The following is a 19637-nucleotide window of genomic DNA, read 5'->3' as shown; positions in this document are numbered from 1 at the left end:
TATGTGTGTGTGTATATATATTATGTATATATATTATATGTATATATAATGGGTATATATTCATTATGTCTATATATCATATATTTATATATTAGTACATAAAATATCTATTATATACTTATATATAATTTTTATGTGCACATAACCACTGAATTGTTTAATGTTTTTTTAAATATACATTTCATATAAAATTTTTCTTTTAACATTAATTATAATACTTTTATCTTAAACAGAAAAATAGTAATTTCCTAATAAGCACTAAAGTAAGTACCTATTAAATCTATTTACTGAATTGCCACCTAAAAACATGTCACGTGCTATTAATAATGCATGTAGCTTAGTTGAGGCAAACGCTGAGTTTACAGTAGAAACCTGTTCCTGAATTCAGTTTTATCCCCTCACCTGCTGTGTGGCATAAGACAAATGATCTAACATTTCTGAGTCTTAGGTTCTTACCTCTGAATACCAATGATAAACCAAACTTGTAGAATTAGAGCGAAGATGAAATTCAATGGTATTTATGCATGCACCAGACCCAGGCAGGTGCTCGGTCCTCAATAAATACATTTATATTTTAATACATGCAAAATAACAGGAGGCAAGGAATATGAGAAGAAAACTGTAGCATCAGAATCAGGTTCCTTGAATTTGTTCAAATCCAAATGAGTATCTGGACTTCACCATTGGCCAACTATACAACAGCCAGAAAACGTTCATGTGCATTAAGTAAAATGCTGACAATGAAAAGCTGTTTAAGCCACCTTAGCCGAATCACAATATATTATTTATAAGGAAGACTTTAAAGGGGAGGGAGTACAAGCCTGTGGCCATTTCCAATCAAACAGAATCATTACCAATAACATGTTTTCAATGGCTGCATAGGGGGTCTTTGAACGTTGGTTAGAATTAAAGCTGAGAAAGAGAAAAATATTCAGCAGATGACAAAACAGTCCCAAATCTATTTTCACACATTTTCCAGAAAAGACTGGGTCTCTTTCAAAAGCTTTAAATAGACACTAACAGTAAGAAATCTGGAACGCAAAAATTACATATGTAAGTTATATGTGTATGTGTGTGTATAATTATTTCTTAACAATGTTCACATTAACGTGGGTCAGGTTGCTTTAGAAAAACGGTATAATTAAGGTGGCTTGATGGTAAGTTAGTTCCAAAATAACTGCACAGATTAAGAAATTGATGAAATGCATTTAAAAGATGGGTGATCAGTTTCCTCAGGATGGCTTAGAAGTAGAACTAGTAAGTTCGGTAGAGGCTGCCAGGGGCACGGATACCTGATTCATCAACTCAAAGAGTATGCAAAATCTCAGGACATTAGAAGATGGATCAGAAAGTGTAGCGTTCTCAGGTTTTTCTCCTAGGAGAAGAGCAGGGGAGGTTCTCTTCTGCAGAAAGGAAGAAACAACCTCAGCAATTTCCAAACGAAAAGGCTGGCATCCCAGGGATGATAAAAAAACAGAGGTTGTGTGTCTGTCGAGCCCACATGCAGGTCCAGGTGCACTCTGCACCCTGCTCCAGGAACTGGGAAGACTCAGGCATGGGGAATGCAGTTGAAATGCATCTCTGAACCCCTTTTTGAGGTATTTCTTACCTGGCTTTTCCCCTCCGTCTCCTGAGTGATTCCTCAAGCACAAGAGATGACATTTTGCTTTTGCAGGCAGGTACTTTAGAGCTATTTCTGAAATATTTGTTTTGCCCTATGAATAGCCACTGTTTATTTTCTTTTATCTCCCGAAAGCTAATTTTTATCTAGCATCCCACTCTCTCTGTCCTACCATTAAAACCTCTAATTTCCAAAGTTTGATTAAGTCTTCATTTTTCATTTCTTTGTTTTGCTTTTTTAAGATGGAGGCAAGTTCTCTTCAGTTAAATGAATTGACATATAATTACGAAATGTTAGTGTGGGCAGGAGCACGGGTCATTATCTAGCCCACATGTTATAGATAAATAAACTGAAGGACGCTCAGAAAGGTTTACAGTCTAACCATTCTCAAGGCCCCATAGGAGCAGCCATTTAAAAATGGAGCCAAGGTTTTCCAACTCATCTTACTACAACTTGTTGGAGATCTGAACAAAGATTTACCGTGAGGGAACTGAATGCTGGAGGAATTTCTGGAAGTTGCGTTTGTTACTTAATTTTGCATATAAAAATGAGGATGTTTAATGAAAAAGTAAGGAGGTAGCACAGGGCAGGATGTGGAAAGAAGGGTAAGAAGCATGGTATCAGATAGAAAAAGAAGGGATAAACAATAAAATTTACTTGAAAAGAAAAGCTGTAGAAAAGCTTGGGGTGGGAAGAGTAAATCCTTCATGCAACAAGAAGATCTCTCAAATGAGGAGCTGTCCCTCAAGAGACTCAAAGATGTCAGCTTGCCCAGAAACTGTGCATTTTAATATGTCAGAGTAAAGTGAAAGAAATAGAAATAGAGAGATGAGATAGCTAGATTAGCTAGCTAGATGGATGAATAGATAATTAAGCAGTACTGTATAGTATCAAGTATCAGGCAAAGCATTAACTGCAAATACTTTTAAAGTACTTCAAACCTAAGGAGGCAAGAAGGATTCTTTTGTGCTTATATAAACATATTAATTACAGAAATAGTGATTGTATTTACAATTTAAGCTCCATTATCACATGGCACAGTAACTCACACAGTAACTCACACAATGCATCTATTCTTTATATTGGTGTAATTTGTAGCTGACGGCAACATGAAAATACTCTGGTACCTCAGGCTTGATAGATTACCTAGAGCATCCTCTTTTTGAGGGCAGGATCAAACCACGTATATCTTTGTATCCTTCAAGGAGCACAACAATGGCCTTGTGTGAGATGATGGCACAATAAATGTTGGTTAAAAAGCTAAATAACAGACAGTAATAATCTCACTAAAAATAAAATAGAGAAGTAAAGGTTCTAAAATGAGGCCCCACAAGACTTTTTGCCCAGGCAGCTTGCATGCAAATAAAGTGCTAAACCCTGTCAAGAAATTAAAGCCACATTTACAAATCAAATGAGATCCCTTTTTTATTGGAAGGACTTGGGTATAGATCTATGGTCTGCTAATGCATGAAAGACGGTTCATGTCATTACCAGCCAGATCCTGAAAATATGGATGACAAGCTCCTGAATTACACAGGAAAAGGCGAATCTTTGCCTCGCAGAAAACTTGAGTGCTTCCCTTTTTCTTAATTGTATTGCAAATTATTTCAGACTTCAAAACAAACTTCATCATTTTTCACATTAAAAACAAAAACACAAACCCTCCAGGCCTTTCTCCTCATGCTGTGAATGAAGCTTGTCATTTTAAAAAAGCCTTTATAAGCTCAGCCTTTATTCATCCTATTATTTATCATAAGGCTACACTATTTAAGGGTAGCGCACATTTGCTTACAGAGGATCAGCCACGGTAACAGCTGGGCCACGTGAAATTCAGTCGGAAATTCACATTTAAAACTTAGATTTTTCTCTTTGAATGGCAACTGAAAGGAAAAAAAAAGTACAAAACACACCAGCTCAGCCAAAGAGCAGAAGAGGGAGGAGGGGAATTAACAAATCTTTGAAAAATAAAGCTGCATAATCTGCTATATTTCAGGCCGCTTTTATCCTCCAAATCCCCCATCTTTGTTTAAGCTACAAACAGACTCTATAAAAATCAGCTCACTGGCCTCCTCCTATTATACACCTCCCTGCACAAATCAAATGAAGCCTTGGCTGAAAAGCTGATAAAGAAAAAAATACACCGACACATGAGCAAGCTGATGTATTTTAAAAGTGGTTATCATTTCTGATCCTTTCCTTTCTCTCCAGGGAATAGATCATCTTTCTAAGGAGCACCAAAACTCTGGCACTGAGCACACCTCACCCATTGCATTTGTTTTTATTAGGGATTTTCTAAAATAATGAAGGCATGAAGTGTTCCATCATTAGCACTGGTTTCTAACACCTAGGGTGTGAGTCGTTGTCATGTAACTGTTTAATATTAGGGCATAACCAAGACCCCCTCCTATTATTTGCTCTCACCGTACAGTTTTTCCGTGGGAAACACATTTTTCTCATGCCAAAAACAACACTGGCTCTGCATTATCCAGATACTTCAGGTCCGTTCTGTTCTATTCTGTTTTCATTTCTGTTGTTTGTAATAAATTCTAGATTCTGGCCTGCAATGCCAGAAAGCAATACATCCTTCTTAGCCTTTTTGTCTTAGCTTTTCTCGTGATTTCTGGCATAAGAGGGGGATCTTGAGATTCCCAGAGTCCCTCCCTTTTGTAGCTCTGTTCAGCCAGCTGCCAGCCCAAATATGAGTGTTCCTTTTACACAATCCTACAGCACCAGGAATCTTGCTTCACAGTCATTATCATAGTTACGACTTTATATTGTCTGGTCTTTGATTAATGCCTGTCTCACCTGTACATTGTAAATTCTACAGGGCAGATTTTGCTCTTAATCTCTGAATCTTCCACATCCAGCTCAGTGAGTTAAATTAAGCATGATAAAGACTCAAAAACTATATTGCTTACCAGATTACAGATTTTTAAAAAATAATATTACCTAAAATTTGCAGAGTATATGCTACAAACCAAGCACTTCACATACATTATCCCATTTATTCCTCCCCCAATCTCTACAAGGTGGCAGCTAGTGTCTCCATTCTATTTTAAACATGAGAAATGGAGGCTTAGAGAGCTAAAGTCACTTGTCCAGTTAGAAAAGCATGGGATGGAATCAGGTCATAAACTCACAAACTTGTGCTGACTTCGGAGCACAAGGGCTGGCCCAATAGTCTCATCTTCTCTCATAGCTGCTTCCCACACTGGGCCAAGACCATCAGAATAAGACACATTCATTGTCAAGATACCTGGTGCCATTCACCAAGCTCCTACACCCTACTTCTGAGACATTATGCCTAACACATACAACAACCCTGTTCCATTAAATATTATTATTATCCCCCTTGACTGTCAAGAATATTGCTACTTAGAGTTCAAGTTACTTCCCCCCAGGCATTATGGCAAGGAAAAAACAGAGTTAGGACAAAGCTTTCCCACACTTTCCTCAAGGGACTTACCACTGGAGACAGAAAAAGCAGGAAGAAAACAAATAAACGAACTGTTCTTGACCACCAAAAAGAATCAGACCTAGGGGAAGGATGTCCATAGGAGAAAGAAGATGTCGACGAAAATGGTGTGCTGGCTGCAGAGGTAGGACTCAGGGAGGTAGTTGTTAGAACTGGAATGGACTGGAAGGAAATGGGCTGGAATGGACTGGACTGGAAAGAAATGGATTGGATTGGATTGAAATTAAAACACACGGCCAACTTCCCACTTTGTACAAACTTATTCCGACATACGGCTTCACTTGTGGCTATGAACTGAATTGTGTCCTTCAAAATTCATATGTTGAAGCCCTAACCCTTGATGTGACAGTATTCAGAAACGGGGCCTTTGGGATGTTAGAAGAGGCCACGTGATGTTAGGCGAGACCCACCTGATGGATCAGTACCCTTATATGGGACCCAGACAGCATGCACGTGTGTGTGTGTGTGTGTGCTCTCTTGTGTTCTCCCTCTCTCTCTCTCTCCCCACACACGCACAAAGGCACAAAAAAGTCAAGTGAGCGCGCCAAGATGGAAGTCAGAAAGAGAGCCCTCAACAGGAACTGAATTAATCTGAACTTTGATCTTGACTTTCCAGCCTTCAACACTGTGAGAAAATAAATGTCTATAGTTTCAGCCACCCAGTACATGAAATTTTATTATGGCGGCCCAAGCTGACTGAGACACTTGTACTTTCCTGAAAGGTCATAGAGGCCTCCTCAGTCTGCTTTAGTGTCCATATCCCTTGGTCTGGCCAAGGCTGTCTTCAGCCAGCAACATTTGGTGAGAATTTTTTCGCTTATCTTTATTTATCTTTATTTTTTATCTTTATTTATCTTTATTTATCTTTATTTATCTTTTTTTGTTTGTTTGTTTTTCAAGCAGTAACTACAAAAAAGCAAACCAATATAAATCCAAAGATATCTGAGGCAAATCCACCACCTTTGAAAAAACCCATCCAGTTCCTTGCCAGTTGTGGGTGAAATTCTAAGAATGTCCCAACAGGAATTCAGAGGCCTTGCCTTGAAAAGTAGATCCTTTCCTTCAAAGCAGCTTTGTGTAAACAATTTAACCTATCAATCTCAAGTTCTTAGATTCTAATCTGTTTTATTATGGATTTGAACCTGCTGCACAGAGAAAAGAACAGTCCCCCTCCCTAATGAACTGTTGTTTCAAGACACCCGGCTTTATGATTTTCACACCCCACCCTCAGCCTTGCCTTTTCAAAGGGGCTTGGGACTTGGTTGGAGCTTTCTTTTATAAATGCAAATACAATTATTAGTTATGCATTTCAATACACCCTAAAATGGTAAAGGACAATGCTCCAGCACTCACAATAACAATGCATTCCTTTTCATCCCCTGCAGAGCTCCAAATGTTACTTCATTAGTGTGGATTTGATCACAATGCTCTTTGCCACCATAGCTTCACTTTCGGAGCCCAAGGAAGCTGCAAATGCTATATAATGTATGATTATTAACTTACATCAAACAAATCACAGTGGCCCAGTCTACTGTTTTTCTACGAATTCAATTCCTCATTAATAACCTTGATTATTATGCATGGATAGAATAGGATTTTATAGTACAGATAGCCTGAAATTGCCATGGCAAAGTCATTACCATCCACAGCTATAGTTCTATATAGAAGTCAAATTGGAAAACAAGAGAAACTGCCTAATACAGAAAGTTTTATTTTGATGAGAAATAGGTGAGATGATTTCTCATCTGTTTGGACAAACAAACATGTACATCTGAAGGATCGGCTGTTAGGGACCAAGAAGAGGGAGAAAAATTGTGGAGGCATTCTTTTCTGAAAAGAGGTTTGGCAACAAAGCGAAGCCAGTGTAAGTGAAAAATGAACACCGTACACTTAGAAAGCCAAATTATGCAAATCCACCCACTTCCTACCTAGCTACTGTTTCTCTGCATCGGGCATCGGCTGACTCTTTAAGGTCCGGGGAAAGGCATGTACACAACCCGCTGGGCCAGCTGCTGAGGTTACACACTCAAATCACAGTTGGGAGAACTAGCCTTGACTGGAACCAGATACACATTTTTACAAACCACCAGAACAAAAAGAATAAAGCTGTAAAGTAGAACAAGCTCCGCACTCAGGCACCTTCTTACTTAAGCTGAGTGTTCAGACCAAAGAGCAACAAAAGATATGGTCCAAAATCAGGTAAGGCTGCTTACTACCTTGATAAAGCCTACTTTCCCACCTCTAATTATAATGCAAGGTAGGAATAAATAAGATCCAACCTAGCCACTCGTGATTATAAGGTGAATTGGAGTCATTTAAAATTTAACCCTGGAAGAGACGCTGTGAGCAGGATAATTGGAATAAATTTTAACAGATACCCAATGATTAAGAATTTGGGGGGGAAAAAAAGGTAGGGGGCTGTTCAGGGCTATTATCCAGCTGGAATAGTTGTCTTGACCTCTGATTCCTGAGTTGGTCTAGAAGTCCTTGACCGAAAAGTGTGCACAAATACAGTCTAGAAATTGGCCTGTGAATCAGGATCTGCTGCTGACATAGCAGGCAAGGCACTCTGGGTTACAAAACCAAACATCTACAACTTGGGGGTTCCTGTCTCTGCCTCAAAGGGAAGCTACAGGGATATCACAAAATAATAAAGAGAAAGCCTTGTGGAAATAGCAGCCCTGGGTAAGAAGTCTTTGTGTGGCACCAGCTAATTCAGGTTTGCTCCTTTTCCAGCAATCCCCTGATAGGCTGAGCACAGCCTTGCGATATGGCAGGCATGTGGGAGTACCACTTTCTGATGTGATGCCTTTCCCCGTCTCCACGACTGTACACAAACCACCCTAGTCATCAAGGCAATAATTAACTTCATTTTGATGTTGCCTAATTACCATGTTTACTTTTCACACTATCATCACATATTGGCTTATTTTTAAAAATATTGTTATTAGTGGTAACAGATATAATAAATAAAATCTGAATACTTGGGAGAGACAGAGCTGCAGGAGACAATGCCTATTTTTAGAGAGGCAGCCTGGCATAGGGAAAAGAGAACAGAGTTTGGATTCAACAACAAAATCTGAGTTCAAATTTTGACTTGGCCATCATTTTCTCATCTGATAAATAAGAATAATGATACTCACCTTTTAGAGTTGTTGGCTGGATTCAATAAGGTGCTTTGTGTAATATTCTTAACCTAGTTTGCAGCTTACATGGCAACTGTAGTGATAGTGATGATGGCTAATAAAAAAAATGGCTAGTTAAGTCAGTTTTTGGAGCCAGGTGTTTGAAAACCCACTCACTGGGGTAATGCATCCAACAACTATGTATTTAATCCTGTTGATTAAGTAAATGAGCAAATGAGAGAATGAATAAATGAATGAATGAATGGAAATGATTTAAGAAACATGCCAACTTTACTAATCACTAGGAATTTCAGAAGTGGAATCTCTGTTTCCTGGAACAGTGCCTGGTACTCAGAATTTGTTGTCATGAATGAAACGAGACTTCATTAAAACAAAAAAAGGTTCTCCAACAAACATAGTTGCACTGCTGATCCCTGTTTCCTGGCTTTCACCTTCCCCACAAACCTACACAGAGATGTCCCTCTGCAGACACTCCCCTGCCACCCCAAGTCCTTCCCACCCTCTGAAGCACCCTCTTCCCTTCCTCTGCCCCAGCCCCCTGGCTGATGCCCATATCTGGCAGGCCCTGTCTTGCTCACCATTTCTCACCAAAGATGAGGAAGTGCTGCTGCTGCTTCCCATCTTCTTTTTTTTTTCTTTTCTTTCTATTTTGTTTTTGTTTTTGTTTTTGTTTTTTGAGACGGAGTTTTGCTCTTGTTGCCCAGGCTGCACTACAGTGGCACGATCTCGGCCCACTGTAACCTCTGCCTCCTGGGTTCAAGCGATTCTCCTGCCTCAGCCTCCAGAGTAGCTGGGACTACAGGCGCCCACCACCACGCCTGGCTAATTTTTATATCTTTAGTAAAGACGGGGTTTCACTCAGTTGGCCAGGCTGGTCTCGAACTCCTGACCTCAGGTGATCCACCTGCCTCTGCCTCCCAAAGTGCTGGGATTACAGGCATGAGCAACCGGGCCTGGCCAGCTGCTTCCCATCTTCTAAGGGCTCGGGTTGTAAAATGCTATCACATGGGTGCAAAAGAAAGAAAACAGTCATTGTTCCTCCATGGCAGGGTTTGATGCTGAGGGTAACGATGAATGATGTATGTAGTGGGGATATCAAATTACTAGTGCCTGTCCACACTGGGGCCTCCTGCCACTCGCGTTTCATGTCAGTCTCCCCGACGGTCCCCTGACATGGTGGGAGACAGGAGGGGAGATGGAAGCGTCCTGGAGAGTCTGTAAGAAGAGAGGCTCAAACCACCTCTCCAAAGGAAGAGCTGCTTTCTTCCTGAGGCCGGCTGGATTCTCCTCCCTTCTGCTTGTCTGTTTTCAAATCAATGACTATATAAACAAATGAGTAAGAAAGAATAAATCTTTCTTAAAGAAAAAAATCCACATTTTAATGTGTAGATCGTACCCACTGTGTGAGATGGGGCTTAACTTCTGCCCTCCCATGCAGGTGGCTAGATTTAGCGACTGGCTTCCAATGAGCAGAGTGAATGAATATTCATTTCAATAAATGGAGAAGGGACAGAAAAGAAACAGCAATTCTACAGAAGAGAAACCTGGCAAACACTACCTTAACTGAGAGATGAAAGTTAACATCACCAGCGATGGCCCGTGGATATCATGTGCCCCCTGATACAATGTGACAAAAGGGTATTTCACCTCCGGAATATTGTTTCAAAATTCTACAACCTCAGTGTAATCACAAGTCTAATCACAAGAAAAACTATAGAAACTATACATTCAGATTAGTAAGCACTACAGGATATTTGCCTGAACAGTACTTTTCAAGGTGGACAAGATAGTGAAAAAGAAAGAAAGACTGAGAGACTGTCATAGACTGGAAGTCGCTGTTGGAGATGTGACAGTGAACGCAATGTGGTACCCTGAATGGAAAAACTGGTGAAATCCAAGGAAAGTGTGGAGTTTAGTTAATTAAAAAGAGACAGAGACAGAAGACCAACTATCCAGGAAGCTGGACTTAGAGATGCCACAGTCTCTGGGCAGCAGCCGGTGTATACCCAGCAGCACGAACCATCACTGGCCAGCCCAGCCTCGTGGTTTTCCTCCTCCACTCCTTCCCACCTCCAGCTCTCTCATGCTCCTGAAGCTCAGCTCTGGGCAAGAAGGGTCCTCTCTCTCCACATTCTCCATCTGCCTCCTTTGGATCACAGGCATATGTACCCTAGACTTCAGCTCACCTGCTTCATTCACCCGCATGCCTTTACTTCTAAACCCTCCATCGCTCCCAGAGAATTACCAAAACAAAGTCAATGAAACGTTTTCCCAAATAGGAAAATTAGACTCAACACACAACACTCCTGAGTTTCTGTCCCCAAAAAGCAACAATCCAATCTTTATATTGCCTATTTGCCTGTATTTTTTAAAACATTGTTTCCGCCCCCAACTTTGACTCTTTTGTCTAATACCTAATCTAATGTAACATTTCGGGAGCACTTTGAATTACATAAATGTGACACTGAACAGGAGGGGATGTTAATGGCTTTAGTAGAAAACAATGGAGAAACATACTAAATTTAGTACAGGAAATCCAGTGTTCAAACCTGCCCTTGCTACACAAGTGGTTGTGTGGGCAAGTTGTAGAATTTTCTTGAACACATGATATCCAACTGTGCAGGTTTGGAAATATCATCTATATCATACCTTCAAATTCTTGAGTGTTGACAGTCTATTTTTCAATTTATTTAAAAATAAATCTAGAATTTTACTTCCTTTGTTTGTAGGAGGTAACATAAAATGTGACAGAAATTCATATCAACAGAGACCTCTTCATAAAAAGATTTAATATCAAACATTTAAATTAATAATGTTTTTAAAACCCTAACCAGAACACAAAAATTGTTAAGTGTTTTCCCTGAGGTATTAGTTCTGATTAAATCTCCTAAAATCAGAATAACAAAAAAACTATTAATACATTTATGTCTGGAATTAGTTTTAAATATAAATGTTAAAAAGATATGGTTTTTATGTATACGTAAGTAAAGAGTGAGCAAGACTAGAAAGTTAAAATGTATTTTTTTTTGTAACAATAACTACTGCTGCTGAGTAAAGTGAACTTTCTTATGTATTGCTGGTAGGAGTTTAAATTGATACAAATTTTAAGAATCAAAATTTGATCATGTCTATTAAAAGTCTTTAAATGTAAAACAATATTTTATTTATTTTTCTTCACTATTTAATTTTGTTTATTTATTTTTGAGACAGTATCTGGTTCTATTGCTTGGGCTGAAGTGCCATGGTGTGATCATAGCTCACTGCAGCCTCAAACTCCTGGGCTCAAGCAATCCTCCCACCTTAGTCTCCTGAGTAGCTGAGGGTATAGGCATGAGCCCCGACTCCTGTCTTCAAACAATAATTTAAATTTTTATTTTAATTTAGCATTTTTTCTTTTGTGAATTTATTCTAAGAAAGAAAATTCGATGTGTTCACAAAAAATTAATGACAGGATGTTCATTAAGGCACAATTAACTATAGTATAAAAACCTAAGGCAAATAATATTCAATGACAGGAGATAAGTTAATTAGATGAAGCTAATTCATAAAACAGAATATTTCACAGGCATTAAAAGGGACATAATAAAAGAAAATTTTATGACAAAAAGGTGGTTGTTGTATATTGAGCAAAGATAAGGACAGGTTGCAGAGTGCATACAGAATGTTTCTGATTCTGTAAAGAAAACACATAAACTTGGAAAACAAAGAAAAATCGGAAGGGTATAAACAAAAATGTTGAATGATTTGTCTCTGAACTATGCAATTATGGATAATTTTTACTATCCTTCTTTCTTTTGCTTTTTTGTGTTTTAGGAATTACCTTCAATGAACATATGTCCCTTGCATTTCTTCTCCAATGATTTCTATTTCTCAATGGAGGGACTTTAGAATAAGAACTTACCTGATTCCAAATACTGGAACTAGTTGTCTACAGATATTATTGAGTTAATATAATGCCTGTCTGTAGGTTCTATTGAATTTACTAGTCATTTACCTGAGTTTGCTCTAATCCCAAATCACATTCCGTTTAGTTTAGTAATTAAGGTGACAGGTATAGAAGCATCTGTGTAAAAGCACATGATTTAAGGGATCTATTTAGAACATCCAACCAATGGTACCAACACCTGATGTGGTCAGTAGTTTTGGAGGAACCTAAAAATGGGACGTGTCAGGTAGGATTTCAGTAAAACAAAGTTTAGAAATATCACAAGCCCTGTTATTTGATACACCACTGCTCCTCATCCACCTCTCCAACACCAAAAGGGATGGCACAACTTTGTCATCCTGAGACTCAAATAATGAAGAGTATTTTCTTTTATAGGAAGAAGAAGAAGGAAGCAGAGAAAGAGGAAGAGGAGCAGGAGGAAGATGAGGAGAAAATCAATTAATGATAAAACATAGAAGGAGCTTTGAACTCTGGAAATGATTTTTCTATAGCCTTCATATGAAGCCAACCACTGCCCAAGACTGAAAGCTACCGCTTAGCCTTTACAACTTTTGAAAGTTAACCCTTCGGTACATAAAATTAATTTTTACTTTGCCATACAAAATCCAAATGTATGTATGTCAAATGTGAGGAGACACTTTTTCTTCCACATTTTCTATGAAGACTTTTAAGGCTACCAGAGGCATCCACAGAGGGCAGTGAAAATCTGGTTTATACGTATTAAGTACAAGGAGACAGAGAACGTTTGGCAAATTAATGAACAAATGTTAGCATTGTTAAGTGTAGAGTGAACGAACATGTGAATGGATGAAATAACATTTGCAGTCCCATATTGAATAAATTCTTATCAGAGATAGTTTACTCATACTTTATGCAAATCTTCTGAATTCAGACTGGCTGATGTTTCTAGTAATTTGGGGTCCTTGGATGAGGGGGGCAGTTTAAAAATCTGGGCCCAATTCTTCTAGCTTGGGAAAATCCCTATCATGCTGGAATATGTCTCAAAATCTTTGTGATAGAAGAAAACAATTAGGAATGAAAGAGAGACAGAAACTGAGAAAGAGAGATTGAAAGAGAAAGCTTTCCAGTTCTTCCAGACGAAACTTTCAAGTGGGCTTCTCTTTAGTTAAACCAATCTAAGGCACTCCCCAGATCATCTTCCTTTAAAATCTTGAATTTTGACCACCCTGTCAGTTTCTGAAACTCTTTTTGATGATATTAAGTATTTAAAAATTTCTGGAGACAATTTTTGGAGGCATGAACAGCAAGTAAAAAGCAAAAAAAGGAAGAAGGTTAAGTCATTATGATTTCAAAATGTACTAAAGTAGGCCAGGCATGGTGGCTCATGACTGTAATCCCAACACTGTGGGAGGTTGAGGCAGGCAGATTACTTGAGGTCAGGAGTTCAAAACCAGCCTGGCCAAATGGTGAAATCTCATCTCTACTAAAAATACAAAAATTAGCCAGGTGTGCTGGTGCATGTCTGTAGTCCCAGCCACTCAGGAGGCTGAGGCACAAGAATCACTTGATCTTGGGAGGCAGAGGTTGCAATGAGCCAAAATTGCACCACTGCACTCCAGCCTGGGTGACAGAGCAAAAAAGAAAAGAAGAGGAAAAAAAAAAAATATATATATATATATATATACACATACACACACACACACACACACGTGCGCGCACGCGCACACACATACACACACACACAATTCTTAATGAAATAGATTGCATTTTGTACCTGAATTTAGATGTCCATATTTTTAAAAATTATCATTACAATATAAAAATATCAGTTCATTTGTTGGGTTATATGATGGGTTTATTTTTTAAACATAAAATAAAGGTACCAAGTATATTAAAGCAACTATTTTTAATGAAATACATTGCCTTTTACACTTGAATTCAGGTGTTCATACTTTTAAAAATTATAATTACAACATACAAGTATCTGTTCATTTGTTGAGTTACATGAGGGAGGTTTTTTGAACATAAAATAAAGGAATCATACAATCACATGGTACAATTAATATGATTAATGGAAGAAAAATAAAAATTAAACTTGGAATTGGAGATGGGAAACAGTCACCAGATATTTGACTGTGAGAGCTCCATAAATATTCCTTGGTTTTGTCTTTTTAGCACTAAACTGTGACATCTTCCATTTGAAAGAAATCAGCTTTGTTTTCAGTGCTTTCTGAGAGACAGTTTCCATCATTTTTTCTTCTGGCAGACACTCGGCTATTTAAACTCTCCTTTTGTCTTTTTGCATTCAGTTATATTCCTGGCTCATACTGCCCTAAACATGCCACATACGAGCCTTGGAGGTTTATAGGTGTCTATCACGATGCATCCTCTGTAACAGTTGCTTAGCTACGTCGTACATCTTTTGTTCTTTGCCCATGGATCAATCCCACCAGGCCTCCAATCGTGCGAGCTGTTCTTTTGATTGTCCCTCCATATCCTTTGCCCTTCCCGCTGCTAAAAGCAGCATGGCAGGTACTACCTCATGAACTTTCTGCATCGGTTTGATTTTTGTCTCATGCTAATGTGATACTTGTCTAATAGAACTCATGGACTTCTGGGACACAACCATTTATGCTTCTCTCTTCCACTGGAGAACTGTGTTCAGGATGAGATCTAATTCATGTATATGAATATACATTTTTCTTCTATACTAAGTGATAATTATTCTGTCTGTCTTGACGCCTTACTCTCTTGCACAGGCATATTTTCATTCATAGTTGGACAGGCTTTTCAGCCCTAATAATGACTTGGAATATCTCTTTAATGCAATGTGTGTGTTTTACTTATAATAGAAAAAAAATCTTATCCTCCTTATAAATACAACTTTCAGTAAGGAGACCAAAATGCAAAACACAACTCAGAAGTGTATGGCTAGGAAAGACTCTCCCAATCAGTAATGCAACTTGTGGACATAAATCTGACCTGTGAAAAAAAATGCATTCACTTTCTCCAGTAATCGAATCAAAGACATAATTTGATAATTGAGAATGGTTATAATCGAGTTTTTCAAATTCTGCTTTGCTTCTGATTCATATATACAGAATTCTGGGATGCTTGTCAGCTCCAGAGATGGTGAGTTCTGCCTGTCATTCTGGGGCAGATCGTCGCATTTTGGAAAACTGTTGTTTTGAAAGATCTTCCTTTTAAAGCACTACAGTTTGTCAACATGTGACTTCTATCATTTCCAACGAGTTGTGGTATATTCATTCAACAAATATCATTCAGTAGCAAATATAGTGCCAGGTGAAATCCTAGATATTGGAGATTAAGGGGTGAAAAGGCTGCAATTACTGTCCGAGGACATCTCCAGAGAGATCCCAGCTCAGCACATATAAACAGATGACCGTGCACTATGAAAGCTGTAACATAACAGATATGTGTGCCACATGTCACTGGCACAGAGAGAAGGGACAATTAATCCTCCAGAGGGGACTAGGGAATGAGGTGGGCTGTGATATCTAAGAACCTGTACATCAGGATGAAAATAAAAGACAGGAGTCCAGTCAGATCCAGTCTATCCCAAATCTACGGTCTCTTCACTCTATCAGCCCGACAGATACATGCAAACACTCCAAGATGTATTTCTTTACTTAGATTTTTTTCAACCTTTATTATAACTTCTCAGAGAGGTTTAGCTTGACTCCCCTCCACACATCCCATGCCAGCTTTCACTGCTGCCCCCATAGAGACTGGTTAAAGCATCACATGTATTCCGCTCATAGCAGTTATCAAAACTAAAATTCATTAATAATTAGTATAAGCTTTACTTTATAAGCTCCTTATTCTGCAAGAATCTAAAGTCTAAATTATCTATGATCTAGAGTCTATATTATAAACCTTATGAGGGCAGGGGCCTTGCTATCTTGTTTGATGGATCCCCTAAGGAAAAGTAGATTGAGCAACACAGCAGGAACACGGTACGTATTAGCTGAATGAACACATGAATGAATCCATGCACCATTTCTTCTTTTCTTTTTTCTTTTCTTTTCTTTCTTTCTTTTCTTTTCTTTTTTTTTTTTTGAGACAGAGTCTCACTCTGTTGCTAGGCTGGAGTGGAGAGGCACGATCTCAGCTCACTGTAATCTCCGCCTTTCGGGTTCAAGCGATTCTCCTGCTTCAGCCTCCCGAGTAGCTGGAATTACAGCCGTGTGCCACCACACCCAGTTAATTTTTGTGTTTTTAGTAGAGACGGGGTTTCACCATGTTGGCCAGGATGGTCTTGAACTCTTGACCCTGTGATCCGCCCACCTCGGCCTCCCAAGGTGCTGGGATTACAGGCCATGCCCAGCCAACACCATTTCTTATACAACATGGTTTTGAGTTATTTTACCTACAACCAACTCCAGCTGGTTTAATGTGTAGCTTACAGAATTGAACCCACTGTTTTCAGGCTTGTCTACCTTTTCTACAAGGGAGAAAGGCATTTTACAAGCCACAGAAGCCCCCTAAGTTTGGAATTCTCCACCAGAAATGGTGGAGAAGAAAGACTTTTTCAAGGTCCTGAAGGGTGACTACAGTGACAGGATTCAAAGCCCCACACACAACAGACATGTGGCCAAATTCTTCCCTTCTTCATTAGCCAGTATATGAAAAAAGCAGAGGACGCTCATGGAATCAGGTATACCCAAGAGTGTCCTCATCACCTTTTCTAAAGATTTCAATAGGTTCAAAACACAAGTCTCTTAAAAACCACAGAGCAGCAAGTTCTAGCCAACCAAAAGCATTTACTATTTTCCCAAAATACCTTCTTTGCCTCCCTTGGGATGTGCTTCTTCCACTCTATTTCTACCTCACTGACCCTCACCTCTAACTCTGCCTACTTGAATTATACTCATTGTCTCTGCCATGCCTCCCAACCCCTATAGCAGGAAATGACCGCTGTTCTCTGGCTTCACAGGGCACTTTTCCCTTGTTTGAAAATGCTTGTCAGGGCCAGGTGCGGTGGCTCACACCTGTAATCCCAGCACTTTGGGGGCGCAAGATGGGTGGATCACTTAAGGTCAGGAGTTTGAGACCAGCCTGACCAACGTGGTGAAACTCTATCTCTACTAAAAATACAAAAATTAGCCAGGCATGGTGATGCATGCCTGTAATTCCAGCTACTCAAGAGGCTGAGGCATGAGAATTGCTTGAACTCAGGAGGCGGAGGTTGCAGTGAGCCAAGATTGCGCCACTGCACTCCAGCCTGGGTGATAGAGTGAGACATTGTCTCCAAAAAAAAAAAAAAAAAAAAAAAAAAAATGCTTGTCAGGATGTCTCATATTATAATATAATTATGTATATGCTTCATGCCCTGGTGGTAGAAAGAATTCTGAGTGGCCTCCGAGATTCCTGCCCCTGGTATATGCACCCTGTGTAATCCCACTCCTTGATCATGAGTGTCTCTTGTGCCTATGAGGGGGTATTACCCCATGATTCATTTCACAGATGCAATTAAAGTCCCTAATCAGATGACTTCAGGTTCATGAAAAGAGAGGTTTTCTTGGACAGGTCTGATATAATGAGGCAAGCGCTAAATGTTGGAGAGTTGAAGGGAGAGGGATTCTCCTGCCTTAAAAAGGCAAGCTGCTTGTTGTAGAGAGGACCCCCATGCCAGGGAGCAGTAGAAGACCTCCAGGGATGCAAGCAGCCCCCAGTTAATAGCCAGAAAAAAAAAAAAAAAGAAACCTCCATCCTACCACTGCAAAAAAACGAATTCTGCCAACAAGCCTCAACCCCAAATGACACCTCAGTTTCAGCCTTGTGAGAGCCTAGCCAGAGCACCTAGCAATCTAGCCTGGACTCCTGACCCAGGGAAACCGTGAGATAATACACGTGTGTTATTTCGATTCACCGAGTTTTTGGTAATTTGATATTCTGCAATCAAAAACTAAAATACCTATCAAATAGATTGTCTCCAATTTTTTGCACATCGCTAAAATCAAGGCAGTTAATGATACTTCCCCCCGTACTTGGCTTTAAAATATTTTGAAGATTCAAAGAACAAAATATGATATGTGGTCCCTGTAAACTATGTTTCTTCTAGACTGTTTAAAATGAAAATGAGAGTATGGAACTTTTAGCAAGTTACTAATAAATAGACTCATGTGGTTTGTTTGTTTGTTTTAGACACAGTCTCACTCTGTCACCCAGGCTGGAGTGCAGTGTCTAGATCTCAGCTCACAGCAACCTCTGACTCCTGGGTTCAAGTGATTCTCGTGCCTCAGCCTCCTGAGTAGTTGGGATTACAGGCGCCCACCATCATGCCCAGCTAATTTTTGTATTTTTAGTAGAAACAGGGTTTCACCATGTTGGTCAGGCTGGTCTTGAACTCCTGACCTCAAGTGATCCACTTGTCTCCACCTCCTAAAGTGCTGGGATTACAGGTGTGAGCCACCACACCTCACCAAGTCACATGGTTTTTGTTTGTTTGTTTGTTGGTTGGTTGGTTTTTGTTTTTTTTGTTTTGTTTTGTTTTTGAGACACAGTCTCACTCTGTCGCCCAGGTTGGAGTGCAGTGGCTCGATCACGGCTCACTGCAAGCTCCACCTTCCTGGTCCACGCCATTCTCCTGCCTCAGCCTCCCAAGTAGCTGGGACTACAGGCACCTGTCACCACACCTGGCTAATTTTTTTTTGTATTTTTTGTAGAGACGGGGTTTCACCGTGTTAGCCAAGATGGTCTGAATCTCCTGACCTCGTGATCCACCCGCCTCGGCCTCCCAAAGTGCTGGGATTACAGGTGTGAGCTACCACACCCGGCCAAGTCACGTGTTTTATAAAGAATGAGGAAACATTAATCTGAATCCTGACTTTATGACCAGCTAGCTGGGTTGCCTTGAGCAAGTCAAAGCAAAGTCAATTTCTTGGTATGTTAGCTGTACATATAAATACTGATTATAATAGCTATTACTTATTGATAAACTCCTGTGTATCAGTGATTATACGTATATTACTCACAAATACTATAATAACAGTGTCAGATAGACATTATTTTCATTATACAGATCAAAATGGTGAGGCTCAGAGAAATTAGCTGTAACACCCGAGGCCATACGGCAACTGCAGGACAGGGTCGTGATTTGAAGCCAAGTTTGTCTGACTCACAGGCCTGGGCTATTTGCCTTTAAAGTGAAGGGTTATGTAAGGCATTCTCTAATTGGGTTATCCTGGAAATGCAGACTGAGTATGTGATTTCCACAGAACAAGACAGGGAGAAGGCCCTCCTCCTCTACACCTCAGAGGTAAGTCACATCTCAGTTCCTGTTGGTCCAAATGAACGCAGGCTGAGGCAATGGCAGGGACCCAGAGCCCAGGCGGGAAGACTGCAGGGATTTAAGAACTCGTTTACTTAGAACAGTGAAAAGGAAGTCAAGCGTGAACTTTCTGAGCTCCAAAGATATTCTCAGGGCCCATTTGCGAATAAGCATAAATCTTCAAATTTATCCAA

General features: G+C 39.6%; 1 protein-coding gene and 1 long non-coding RNA gene across 11 annotated transcripts in view; one reads left to right on the top strand and one right to left on the bottom strand.

The window, feature by feature from the left end:
• Positions 1 to 19637, bottom strand: part of LDB2 (LIM domain binding 2) — a 394374-nt gene that overhangs the window by 215647 nt on the left and 159090 nt on the right. The gene's annotated exons all lie outside the window — the stretch shown is intronic.
• Positions 200 to 19637, top strand: part of LOC103246317 (uncharacterized) — a 30796-nt gene continuing 11358 nt past the window's right edge. The window contains exon 1 of the long non-coding RNA XR_012091634.1: positions 200 to 19431. This is a non-coding gene — a long non-coding RNA (uncharacterized lncRNA). The remainder of the gene's footprint in view (positions 19432 to 19637) is intronic.

Source organism: Chlorocebus sabaeus, chromosome 27 (assembly GCF_047675955.1).
Source record: "Chlorocebus sabaeus isolate Y175 chromosome 27, mChlSab1.0.hap1, whole genome shotgun sequence".
NCBI classification, from domain to species: Eukaryota; Metazoa; Chordata; class Mammalia; order Primates; family Cercopithecidae; genus Chlorocebus; species Chlorocebus sabaeus.
This window is presented reverse-complemented; position numbering and strand designations above follow the sequence as displayed.